Below are 12,749 nucleotides of genomic sequence, written 5' to 3' on the forward strand. Positions count from 1 at the left end.
ATCTGTCATGCACTCTAAGGTTATTTAAATGTGAACATTGAATTGTGGAGCTTGTTAACTCCGGCATTGAGGGTTCGTGTAATCCTACACAATGGTGTTCATCATCCAGCAAGAGTGTAGAGTATGCATTTATCTATTCTGTTATGTGATCAAAGTTGAGAGTGTCCACTAGTGAAAGTGTAATCCCTAGGCCTTGTTCCTAAATACTGCTATCGCTGCTTGTTTACTGTTTTACTGCGTTACTACTGCTGCGTTACTACTGCTTGTTTACTGTCCTGGGCAAAGCACTTTTCTGGTGCCGTTGCTACTACTTATTTATACCACCTGTATTTCACTATCTCTTCGCCGAACTAGTGCACCTATTAGGTGTGTTGGGGACACAAGAGACTTCTTGCTTTGTGGTTGCAGGGTTGCATGAGAGGGATATCTTTGACCTCTTCCTCCCTGAGATCGATAAACCTTGGGTGATCCACTTAAGGAAAACTTGCTGCTGTTCTACAAACCTCTGCTCTTGGAGGCCCAACACTGTCTACAAGAATAGAAGCTCCCGTAGACATCAAGAACTTTTCTGGCGCCGTTGCCGGGGAGGAAAGGTAAAAGGCACTCATACTCCGGTTCCAGGTAACAGTACTTTTCTGGCGCCATTGTGTTTGTGCTCGAAGCTATTTCCTTTAGATCTTGCAATTGCATCTTTTTGTTTCTTGTTTACACTAGTTAGGCATAATGGAAAACAACAAAAATATGAGAGATCTTTATGAACTTTATCTTGAATTAGGACATGATGTGTTTGAAGAGAGAATTAAAAAACCCATGGAACTTTATATGCATGCTAATGGGAATGTTATTAATATGAATGCTTTGAACACTATTGTTGCTAATGCTATGGAAAATTCTAAGCTTGGGGAAGCTGGCTTTGATGAGCATGATATTTTTATTCCCCCAAGCATTGAGGAGAAAATTTACTTTGATGATACTTTGCCTCCAATTTATGATGATTATAATGATAGTAGTCTTTTGTTGCCACCTGTTATGGAGGATAAATTTGATTATGATTACAATATGCCTCCTATATTTGATGATGAGAATAATAATGATAGCTACTTTGTTGAATTTGCTCCCACTACAACTAATAAAATTGATTATGCTTATGTGGAGAGTAATAATTTTATGCATGAGACTCATGATAAGAATGTTTCACTTGATAGTTATATTGTTGAGTTTGCTCATGTTGCTACTGAAAGTTATTATGAGAGAGGAAAATATGGTTGTAGAAATTTTCATGTTACTAAAATGCCTCTCTATGTGCTGAAATTTTTGAAGCTACACTTGTTTTATCTTTCTATGCTTGTTGCATTATGCTTCTTGAATTTGTTTATTTACAAGATTCCTATGCATAGGAATCATGTTAGCCTTAAATGTGTTTTGAATTTGCTTCTTGATGCTCTCTTTTGCTTCAAATACTATTTCTTGCGAGTGCATCATTTAAAACTGCTGAGCCCATCTTAATGGCTATAAAGAAAGAACTTCTTGGGAGATAACCCATGTGTTTATTTTGCTACAGTAACTTTATTTTGTATTTGAGTCTTGGAAGTTGTTACTACTGTAGCAACCTCTCCTTATCTTAGTTTTGTGCATTGTTGTGCCAAGTAAAGTCGTTGATAGTAAGGTTCATACTAGATTTGGATTACTGCGCAGAAACAGATTTCTTTGCTATCACGAATCTGGGCAAAATTCTCCGTAGGTAACTCAGAAAATTATGCCAATTTACGTGAGTGATCCTCAGATATGTACGCAACTTTCATTCAATTTGAGCATTTTCATTTGAGCAAGTATGGTGCCTCAATAAAATTCGTCTTTACGGACTGTTCTGTTTTGACAGATTCTGCCTTTTATTTCGCATTGCTTCTTTTGCTATGTGGGATGGATTTCTTTGTTCCATTAACTTCCAGTAGCTTTGGGCAATGTCCAGAAGTGTTAAGAATGATTGTGTCACCTCTGAACATGTGAATTTTTGATTATGCACTAACCCTCTAATGAGTTGTTTTGAGTTTGGTGTGGAGGAAGTTTTCAAGGGTCAAGAGAGGAGGATGATACAACATGATCAAGGAGAGTGAAAGCTCTAAGCTTGGGGATGCCCCCATGGTTCATCCCTGCATATTTCAAGAAGACTCAAGCATCTAAGCTTGGGGATGCCCAAGGCATCCCCTTCTTCATCGACAACATTATCAGATTCCTCCCCTGAAACTATATTTTTATTCCATCACATCTTATGTGCTTTACTTGGAGCATCGGTTTGTTTTTTGTTTTTGTTTTGTTTGAATAAAATGGATCCTAGCATTCACTGTGTGGGAGAGAGACACGCTCCGCTGTTGCATATGGACAAGTATGTCCTTAGGCTTTACTCATAATATTCATCGCGAAGTTTCTTCTTCGTTAAATTGTTATATGGTTGGAATTGGAAAATGCTACATGTAGTAATTGCTATAATGTCTTGGGTAATGTGATACTTGGCAATTGTTGTGCTCATGTTTAAGCTCTTGCATCATATAACTTGCACCCATTAATGAAGAAATACATAGAGCTTGATAAAATTTGGTTTGCATAATTGGTCTCTCTAAGGTCTAGATAATTTCTAGTATTGAGTTTGAACAACAAGGAAGACGGTATAGAGTCTTATAATGTTTACAATATGTCTTTTATGTGAGTTTTGCTGCACCGCTTCATCCTTGTGTTTGTTTCAAGTATCCTTGCTAGCCTAAACCTTGTATCGAGAGGGAATACTTCTCGTGCATCCAAAATACTTGAGCCAACCACTATGCCATTTGTGTCCACCATACCTACCTACTACATGGTATTTCTCCGCCATTCCAAAGTCAATTGCTTGAGTGCTACCTTTAAATTTCCATTCTTCACCTTTACAATATATAGCTCATGGGACAAATAGCCTAAAAACTATTGTGGTATTGAATATGTACTTATGCACTTTATCTCTTATTAAGTTGCTTGTTGTGTGATAACCATGTTCCTGGGGACGCCACAAATACTCTTTGTTGAATATCATGTGAGTTGCTATGCTTGTTCGTCTTGTCTGAAGTAAGGTCGATCTACCACCTTATGGTTAGAGCATGCATATTGTTAGAGAAGAACATTGGGCCGCTAACTAAAGCCATGATCCATGGTGGAAGTTTCAGTTTTGGACAATATCCTCAATCTCATATGAGAAAATTAATTGTTGTTACATGCTTATGCATAAAAGAGGAGTCCATTATCTGTTGTCTATGTTGTCCCGGTATGGATGTCTAAGTTGAGAATAATCAATAGCGAGAAATCCGATGCGAGCTTTCTCCTTAGACCTTTGTACAGGCGGCATAGAGGTACCCCTTTGTGACACTTGGTTAAAACATATGCATTGCGATGATAATCCAGGTAATCCGAGCTAATTAGGACAAGGTGCGGGCACTATTAGTATACTATGCATGAGGCTTGCAACTTGTAGGATATAATTTACATGATACATATGCTTTATTACTACCGTTGACAAAATTGTTTCTTGTTTTCAAAACCAAAGCTCTAGCACAAATATAGCAATCGATGCTTTCCTCTTTGAAGGACCTTTCTTTTACTTTTATTGTTGAGTCAGTTCACCTATTTCTCTCCATCTCAAGAAGCAAACACTTGTGTGAACTGTGCATTGATTCCTACATACTTGCATATTGCATTTGTTATATTACTCTATGTTGACAATATCCATGAGATATACATGTTATAAGTTGAAAGCAACCGCTGGAACTTAATCTTCCTTTGTGTTGCTTCAATGCATTTACTTTGAATTATTGCTTTATGAGTTAACTCTTATGCAAGACTTATTGATGCTTGTCTTGAAAGTACTATTCATGAAAAGTCTTTGCTATATGATTCAGTTGTTTACTCATGTCATTACCATTGTTTTGATCGCTGCATTCATTACATATGCTTACAATAGTATGATCAAGTTTATGATGGCATGTCACTCCAGAAATTATCTTTGTTTATCGTTTACCTGCTCGGGACGAGCAGAAACTAAGCTTGGGGATGCTAATACGCCTCCGACGTATCGATAATTTCTTATGTTCCATGCCACATTATTGATGATATCTACATGTTTTATGCACACTTTATGTCATATTCGTGCATTTTCTGGAACTAACCTATTAACAAGATGCCAAAGTGCCAGTTGCTGTTTTCTGCTGTTTTTGGTTTCAGAAATCCTAGTAAGGAAATATTCTCGGAATCGGACGAAATCAACGTCGAAGATCTTAGAATCCCCGGAAGCATCCAGAACACCCGAGAGTCGCCAGAGGGGGGCCACAGGCCCACCAGACCATAGGCTGGCGCGGCCTAGGGGTGGCCCGCGCCCCCCTATGGTGTCGTCGCCTCGTTGACCTTCTGACGCCGCCTCTTCACCTATTTAAGGGTCCTCGACCTAAAACTTCGATACGAAAAAGCCACGGCACGAGAAACCTTCCAGAGCCGCCGCCATCACGAAGCCAAGATCTGGGGGACAGGAGTCTCTGTTCCGGCACGCTGCCGGGACGGGGAAGTGCCCCCGGAAGGCTTCTCCATCGACACCGCTGCCATCTCCACCGCCATCTTCATCAACGCTGCTGTCTCCCATGAGGAGGGAGTAGTTCTCCATCGAGGCTCGGGGCTGTACCGGTAGCTATGTGGTTCATCTCTCTCCTATGTACTTCAATACAATAATCTCATGAGCTGCCTTACATGATTGAGATTCATATGATGTGCTTGTAATCTAGATGTCATTATGCTAGTCAAGTGAATTTTACTTATGTGATCTCCGGAGACTCCTTGTCCCACGTGTGTAAAGGTGACAGTGTGTGCACCGTGTGGGTCTCTTAGGCTATATTTCACAGAATACTTATTCACTGTTATGAATGGCATAGTGAAGTGCTTATTTATATCTCTTTATGATTGCAATGTGTTTTGTATCACAATTTATCTATGTGCTACTCTAGTGATGTTATTAAAGTAGTTTATTCCTCCTGCATGGTGTAATGGTGACAGTGTGTGCATCCGTGTTAGTACTTGGCGTATGCTATGATCGTGATCTCTTGTAGATTGTGAAGTTAACTATTGCTATGATAGTATTGATGTGATCTATGCCTCCTTTCATAGCGTGAAGGTGACAGTGTGCATGCTATGTTAGTACTTGGTTTAGTTGTGTTGATCTGTCATGCACTCTAAGGTTATTTAAATATGAACATTGAATTGTGGAGCTTGTTAACTCCGGCATTGAGGGTTCGTGTAATCCTACGCAATGGTGTTCATCATCCAGCAAGAGTGTAGAGTATGCATTTATCTATTCTGTTATGTGATCAAAGTTGAGAGTGTCCACTAGTGAAAGTGTAATCTCTAGGCCTTGTTCCTAAATACTGCTATCGCTGCTTGTTTACTGTTTTACTGCGTTACTACTACTGCGTTACTACTGCTTGTTTACTGTCCTGGGTAAAGCACTTTTCTGGTGTCGTTGCTACTACTTATTTATACCACCTGTATTTCACTATCTCTTCGCCGAACTAGTGCACCTATTAGGTGTGTTGGGTACACAAGAGACTTCTTGCTTTGTGGTTGCAGGGTTGCATGAGAGGGATATCTTTGACCTCTTCCTCCCTGAGATCGATAAACTTTGGGTGATCCACTTAAGGGAAACTTGCTGCTGTTCTACAAACCTCTGCTCTTGGAGGCCCAACACTGTCTACAAGAATAGAAGCTCCCGTAGACATCAGTTTGCTGAAATTCCGCCCTTCAAAGTGAACACCGACCCAAGCATTAAGTTAAATGATGAGGATGCTCCATGGATACGGCACAATCGTAAGCAAGCAGGGACACAAGGGAAGAAATGATGTGTAATAATTTATTGTACCAAACTTTATTGAATGGATCATGTGAATTATATTACCCGTGATATGTTTGGTGTCCATTTTCGAATGATTCGATTGATTCGAGAAACCACACTGATGATACATGAAATTTGGAGTGATTTAGTCATACTCCTGCCTAGGCGTATAATATGCATACTCGTAGTCTTCATAGCCGCCGCCGTTGTACTGGTAGTCGTCGCCTTCTAAGTTGCCGCCGTCGTCGTCGCTGCTGTCGTCGCTGTCGTCGGGCGGCGCTCGTGGCTCGAACTGAGGGTAGCGCAGGCGGGGGATATCGCCGGCCGTGATGTAGTCCATGACGCTCTGCAGAGTCCGGCCGTACCACCATAGCCGATGGCCAGCCTTGTGGAAGTTCCCAGGAGGCAGACCGTCCTCCTCATACCTGGCGAGCGCCCTCTCACGATGATTGATGAAGAAGGCGTCCCAAGTATGCTGGTTATCGGGATGCCAGCGGGGATTCATCCGCTGCTCCGGCGTGAGGTCGAGGTAGTAGTGGTTCGTGATGGCCGCCCGGGGCGCAGTACCCTGAGGGATGGGAGGGACCGGCACACCGCCGGCGCTTAGGCTCCATCCGACGGGGACGCGGTAGCCCGGTGGGCAAGGGTAGTTCGAGGCGCAAAGCTCCTCCACCTGCTGGTAGGTTAGAGTGGGTGCGGTGGAAGCCATGAGAGAGTGATGAGAGATTGTAGAGATGTGATAATGCTGGCCAAGCCGGGCTACATATATGTAGTGAGAAATGGCGGAAAAAATGGGAGCGGGAAGACAGGAGGCGGGAAGAAAGTGGCGGGAAGAAAGAGGCGGGAAGAAAGTGGCGGGAAGAAAGTGGCGGGAAGAAAGAGGCGGGAAGAAATTGGCGGGAAGAAATTGGCGGGAAGACAGGGAAGAAATGGCGGGAAGAAGAGGAATCCAGAGCTGGTCATCTAATCTTTAGTCCCGGCTGGTGGGTGCAACCGGGACTAAAGGTGGTTTTGTATCATCTAATAAAACTGTCGGTGGGATAAGGACGTCTGGGTAAGCTTTAGTCCCCGCTAGTGGGTGCAACCGGGACTAAAGGTGGTTTTTGTGTCATCTATGAAAACTGTCGGTGGGATAAGGATGTTTGGGAAAGCTTTAGTCCCGGTTGGAGGGTGCAACCGTGACTAAAGCTGTCGGCAGGATAAGAACGCGTGCGTGGGTGGATGCACTGCTCGATTTTGAAATGAATTAGTTTTATTTTTTTAAATTTTTTGATATATTATTTGTATTTTTAAGATTTTTAAATGAATTAGTTTTATTTTCTTTATTTTTTGATATATTATTTGTATTTTTAAGATTTTTAATTGAATTAGTTTTATTTTCCTGATTTTTTTGATATATTATTTGTATTTTTCAGATTTTGAAATGAATTAGTTTTATTTTTCTGAATTTTTTATATATTATTTGTATTTTTAAGATTTTTAAATGAATTAGTTTTATTTTTCTTTATTTTTTGATATATTATTTGTATTTTTAAGATTTTTAAATGAATTTGTTTTATTTTTTTGATTTTTTTGATATATTATTTGTAATTTTTAGATTTTGAAATGAATTAGTTTTATTTTTCTGAATTTTTTGATATATTATTTGTATTTTTCAGATTTTAGAATCAAAAGAATTTGGAAAATCACCTTTAGTCGCGGTTGGCGCCAAAAAAACCCTTTAGTCGCGGTTGGTCTGGCCAACCGCGACTAAAGGTACCCCTTTCGTCACGGTTGGTGAGACCAACCGCGACTAAAGGTCGTTTTTTATAAATAGGCGCCCGCCCGCCTCGGCGGTTTCACTTCATCTTCTTCGCAAACGCAGAGACGCCCGCCCGCGCCGATCGACTTCGCAGACGACGCCGTCAGGTTGCCGCGTCGGCGACGAACCGCCCGCCCGTGCTCGCCGCCATCTTCTCCCCTGCCGACGAACCGCCGAAGCTCCTCCGCCGCCGCCGTAAGTCGCCGAGCTCCCACGTACGGCCCGGCCGCCGCCGTGCGCACAACGAGACGTCGGCCGCCGCCGCGCGCACAACCCGAGAGACGCCGCCGCCGGTCGGCCCCCGCGTATATCGCCGCGCGCGCCCGACAGCCCGTACGAGAGCTCGGCCGGCGCCTCTTCGATCGCCGGGGCCGCCGCGCCGGCGTGCCGCCCCGCGCGCCAGTACACAGAGGAGGGGCATGCCAGCGCCCCTCTCTCTTTTTTTTTACAAAAACAAAAAATTTAACTTAAATTTTTTTAACTTAGAAGTTTAATTTAAAAAATTGTAACTAAAATTGTAATAAAAATTAACTAAATTTTTTTAACTTAGAAGTTTTAATTTAAAAAAATTGTAACTAAAATTGTAATAAAAATTAACTCAATTTTTTTAACTTAGAAGTTTTTTTTGTTCTAGCTTGTTAATTTTAACTACTTAACAAAAATTAACCCGTCCACAACTCCCCGCACAGTCGTCGCGCATTCGTGAACCGTACACAAGAAAAAACAACGCACTCAACAACGTCCTCCTCCGTGTCCCTCTTAGTGACGCCGTCGTCTGCCGCCCCGTCTCGCGCTCTTCCGCGATGACACCCTCTCCCACCCCTTCCTCGCCCCCTCCTACGTAGTACCCTCGCTCCGCCTCCTCCTCCTCCGCTTTCGACCCCCGGCGTTGGGGTTGTCGTCCCTATATATACCGGCGTGGAAGGCCGCGCCGATCACCCAGCCCGCATATACACATCTAATACGCGTCCCCCCTTTCGCCACCGCCACCGCCCTCTCTCCTTTTGCCACCGCCCTTTCGCCACCGCCACCGCCCCCATGTTCACTTAATTAATTTGTTTTTACTACATGTTTTCAGGACTGACATATGGCGGACGATAGAGCTGACCCGATTATGGCCAACTATGATCCGGAAGCTGAAGAACATATAATGGGCCTCATAAACGGTGATATTCTTTATGTGCCGACCGAACAAGATGAAGAAGGGGATATCTCTTCTTATCTGAACCTTGACGGTCAAGATGAAGGCCGTCAGCAAGATCATGATGAAGAAACGTCGATAAACGACGATCTTCAATTGGAAGTAGCAACCACCTCCGGCGCCGAGGTATATATATACATTGAGCCTCTGGTGATACAAACTTACTGATTTGAATAAATATGTGTGTACTAACGCGCGCGACTCTCTTTCTTATTTTAGCCCTCGGCCGGATCGTCGAAACAATAGAGTACGTCGTCAAAGCGTGGCGCAACCAAGACGCTGAAACAAGGAGAAACTTATACCATCGAGGTTGTCAGTGCAACCGGCAAGCCGCTGGAGCCCCACAAGAACGCCACCAAGTTTATCAACCAATGCGGAGCCGTTGTTAGAGACAACGTCTCGATCACCGTCCAGGAGTGGAATGAGCCAAAGAAGGCACGTCTTGGTTTCACTTTTGTCGAGAAGAGAGCAAAAAAAGATTGCTTGAAAAAGCTTATGCAACATTTCGTTCTATCTCTGGAATACAACAAATTCGATGAGGAAGGTAACAAGATTGAGGAAAACAAGGAGAGGAGGAGGCTAGTCAAACAGTTCGCTCTTCATAAGATGGCCGCCGCATTCCGGAAATTCAAGCAAAATCTAGCCCGTGACTATGTCAACAAGAACGAGACTCCGGATTTCAAAGGACAATATGAGAAACTGAAACATGATTGGCCAGAATTTGTGAAGCAAAAGAAATCAGAGCAGTTCATTGAAATATCGAAAAAATAAGGAAAATGCGGCTAAGAAGGAGTACAATCATATTATGGGGCCAGGAGGGTATCACCTTTGGGAGCCTAGGTGGGAGGAGATGGAGAACGAGCTGAGGGCGCGAGGAATCCGTCCAGGTACGGAGGGATGGGACCCAAGGGCCAAAAGCTGGTGGTACGGGCATGGGGGAACGCTACACCCGGAGACAGGGGAGTGTACCCACCGGGACAAAACGTTTAAACCCACCCAAGCCCTTATTGATGCAATGAGGGATGCTCAAGAGGGGAAGATCAAGTTCAACAGAGAGAACGACGCACTGACAAAAGCCCTCGGGGATCCTGAACACGGAGGACGTGTACGAGGCATGGGGAACATTCCGTGGAAAATAGGGTTCTCCCAGAACGATGACCCGTACGGTTACAGAAGCCGTAAGAGAAAGATGGATCGGGATGCAGATGTTGTGGCGTGGTTGGCATCGGAAATCGATGAGATGAAGAAAACCGTGAATATACTAGTACAAGAAAGATCGGCAGCTGGGACGCATGCAGATCATCCAGCGGATCTCGGAAGCCAGCAGCGGAGAAGCAGCGTGGCTTCCACGGAGGCCCCGACCGCTAGTGCACTGATAACCCACAAGTATAGGGGATCGCAGCAGTCTTCGAGGGAAGTAAAACAAAATTTATTGATTCGACACAAGGGGAGGTAAAGAATACTTATAAGCCTTAACAACTGAGTTGTCAATTCAGCTGCACCTGGAAAAGCACTAGCAACAGGGGTGATGTGAAAGCAGCAGTAATATGAGAGCAATAGTAACAGTAACACAGCAGCAGTAGGAATAATACAGAGGCGATGGCACCAGAAAATAGTTGATACTACTTCCAATGACATATAGAACGAGTATATGATGATAAGAGATGGACCGGGGTTCCCAGCGATCTACACTAGTGGTAACTCTCCAATAAGTGACAAGTGTTGGGTGAACAAATTACAGTTGGGCAATTGATAGGATTGATAAAGCATTAAGAAAGAACATCAATTCATTAATCATGTAGGCATGTTTTCCATATATAGTCGTACGTGCTCGCAATGAGAAACTTGCACAACATCTTTTGTCCTACCAGCCGGTGGCAGCCGGGCCTCAAGGGAATCTACTGGATATTAAGGTACTCCTTTTATTAGAGTACCGGAGCAAAGCATTAACACTCCGTGAAATCATGTGATCCTCACATCACCGCCATCCCCTCCGGTTGTCCCGATTTCTGTCACTTCGGGGCCTTTGGTTCCGGACAGCGACATGTGCATACAACTTGTAGATACAATCTAAGCAATAATTATAGAGCTTAAATCTAAGATCATGCCACTCGGGCCCTAGTGACAAGCATTAAACATAACAAGATTGCAGCAACAATAACTTCACAAACATTATAGATAGACTAATCATAATGTATCATCCATCGGATCCCAACAAACACAACACCGATTACATCAGATGAATCTCAATCATGTAAGGCAGCTCATGAGATCATTGTATTGAAGTACATGGGATAGAGAGTACCAACTAGCTACTGCTAGAACCCGTAGTCCATGGGGGAACTACTCACGGAGCATGATGGAGGCGGTGGCGTCGATGGAGATGGCTTCCGGGGGCACTTCCCCGTCCCGGCAGGGTGCCGGAACAGAGACTTCTGTCCCCCGAATTGGAGTTTCGCGATGGCGGCGGCGCCCCTGGAGTCTTTCTGGAGTTTCGTCAAAAGGTATCGAGGATTTAGGTCGCCAGGGCTTAAATAGGCAAAGAGTCGGAGTCGGAGGGGCCACGGGGCCTCCTCACACTAGGGCGGTGCGCCCCCCTCCTGGGCCGCGCCGGCCACACGTGTGGGGCCCCCAGGGCACCCCTCTGGTCCCCCTCTGACTTTCTGGAAGGTTCCGGGAAAAATAAGATGTTGGGTCTTCGTTTCGTCGAATTCCGAGAATATTGCCCGAACAGCCTTTCTGGAACCAAAAACAGCAGAAAACAGGAACTGGCACTTCGGCATCTTGTTAATAGGTTAGTTCCGGAAAATGCATGAAATCATTATAAAGTGCGAGCAAAATATGTAGGTAATGTCATAAAACAAGCATGGAACATCAGAAATTATGGATACGTTGGAGACGTAACAGCATCCCCAAGCTTAGTTCCTACTCGTCCTCGAGTAGGTAAACGATAAAAAGAATAATTTCTGTAGTGACATGCTACTTACATAACCTTGATCATACTATTACAAAGCATATGAAATGAATGAAGTGACTCAAGGCAATGATTTATAGTTGCTAACAAATAGATAACATATAGCAAAACTTTTCATGAAGAGTACTTTCAAGACAAGCATCAAAAGTCTTGCACAAGAGTTAACTCATAAAGCAATAGATTCAAAGTAAAAGCATCGAAGCAACACAAAGGAAGATATAAGTTTCAGCGGTTGCTTTCAACTTTCAACATGCATATCTCATGGATAATTGTCAACATAAAGTAGTATGATGAATGCAAATAAGCAAGTATGTAAGAATCAATGCACAGTTGACACAAGTGTTTGCTTCTAAGATGGAAGGAAGTAGGTAAACTGACTCAACATAAAGTAAAAGAAAGGCCCTTCGCAGAGGGAAGCATTGATTGCTATATTTGTGCTAGAGCTTCGGTTTTGAAAACATAAAGAGAGCATAAAAAGTAAAATTTTGAGAGGTGCTTGTTGTTGTCAACGAATGGTAGTGGGCACTCTAACCCCCTTGCCAGACAAACCTTCAAAGAGCGGCTCCCATTTTATTTTATTTTTGGGTGGCACTCCTTCCAACATTTCTTTCACAAACCATGGCTAACCGAATCCTCGGGTGCCTGCCAACAATCTCATACCATGAAGGAGTGCCTTTTTATTTTAGTTTTATTTAGTGATGACACTCCTCCCCACCTTTGCTTTCTCAAGCCATGGTTAACCGAATCCTTCGGGTGCCGTCCAACAATCACATACCATGGAGGAGTGTCTATTTTGGTTAATTAATTTGGGACTGGGAATCCCATTGCCAGCTCTTTTTGCAAAATTATTGGATAAGCGGATGAAGCCACTAGTCCATTG

Source organism: Lolium perenne, chromosome 2, assembly GCF_019359855.2.
Source record: "Lolium perenne isolate Kyuss_39 chromosome 2, Kyuss_2.0, whole genome shotgun sequence".
In the NCBI taxonomy this organism is placed as follows: Eukaryota; Viridiplantae; Streptophyta; class Magnoliopsida; order Poales; family Poaceae; genus Lolium; species Lolium perenne.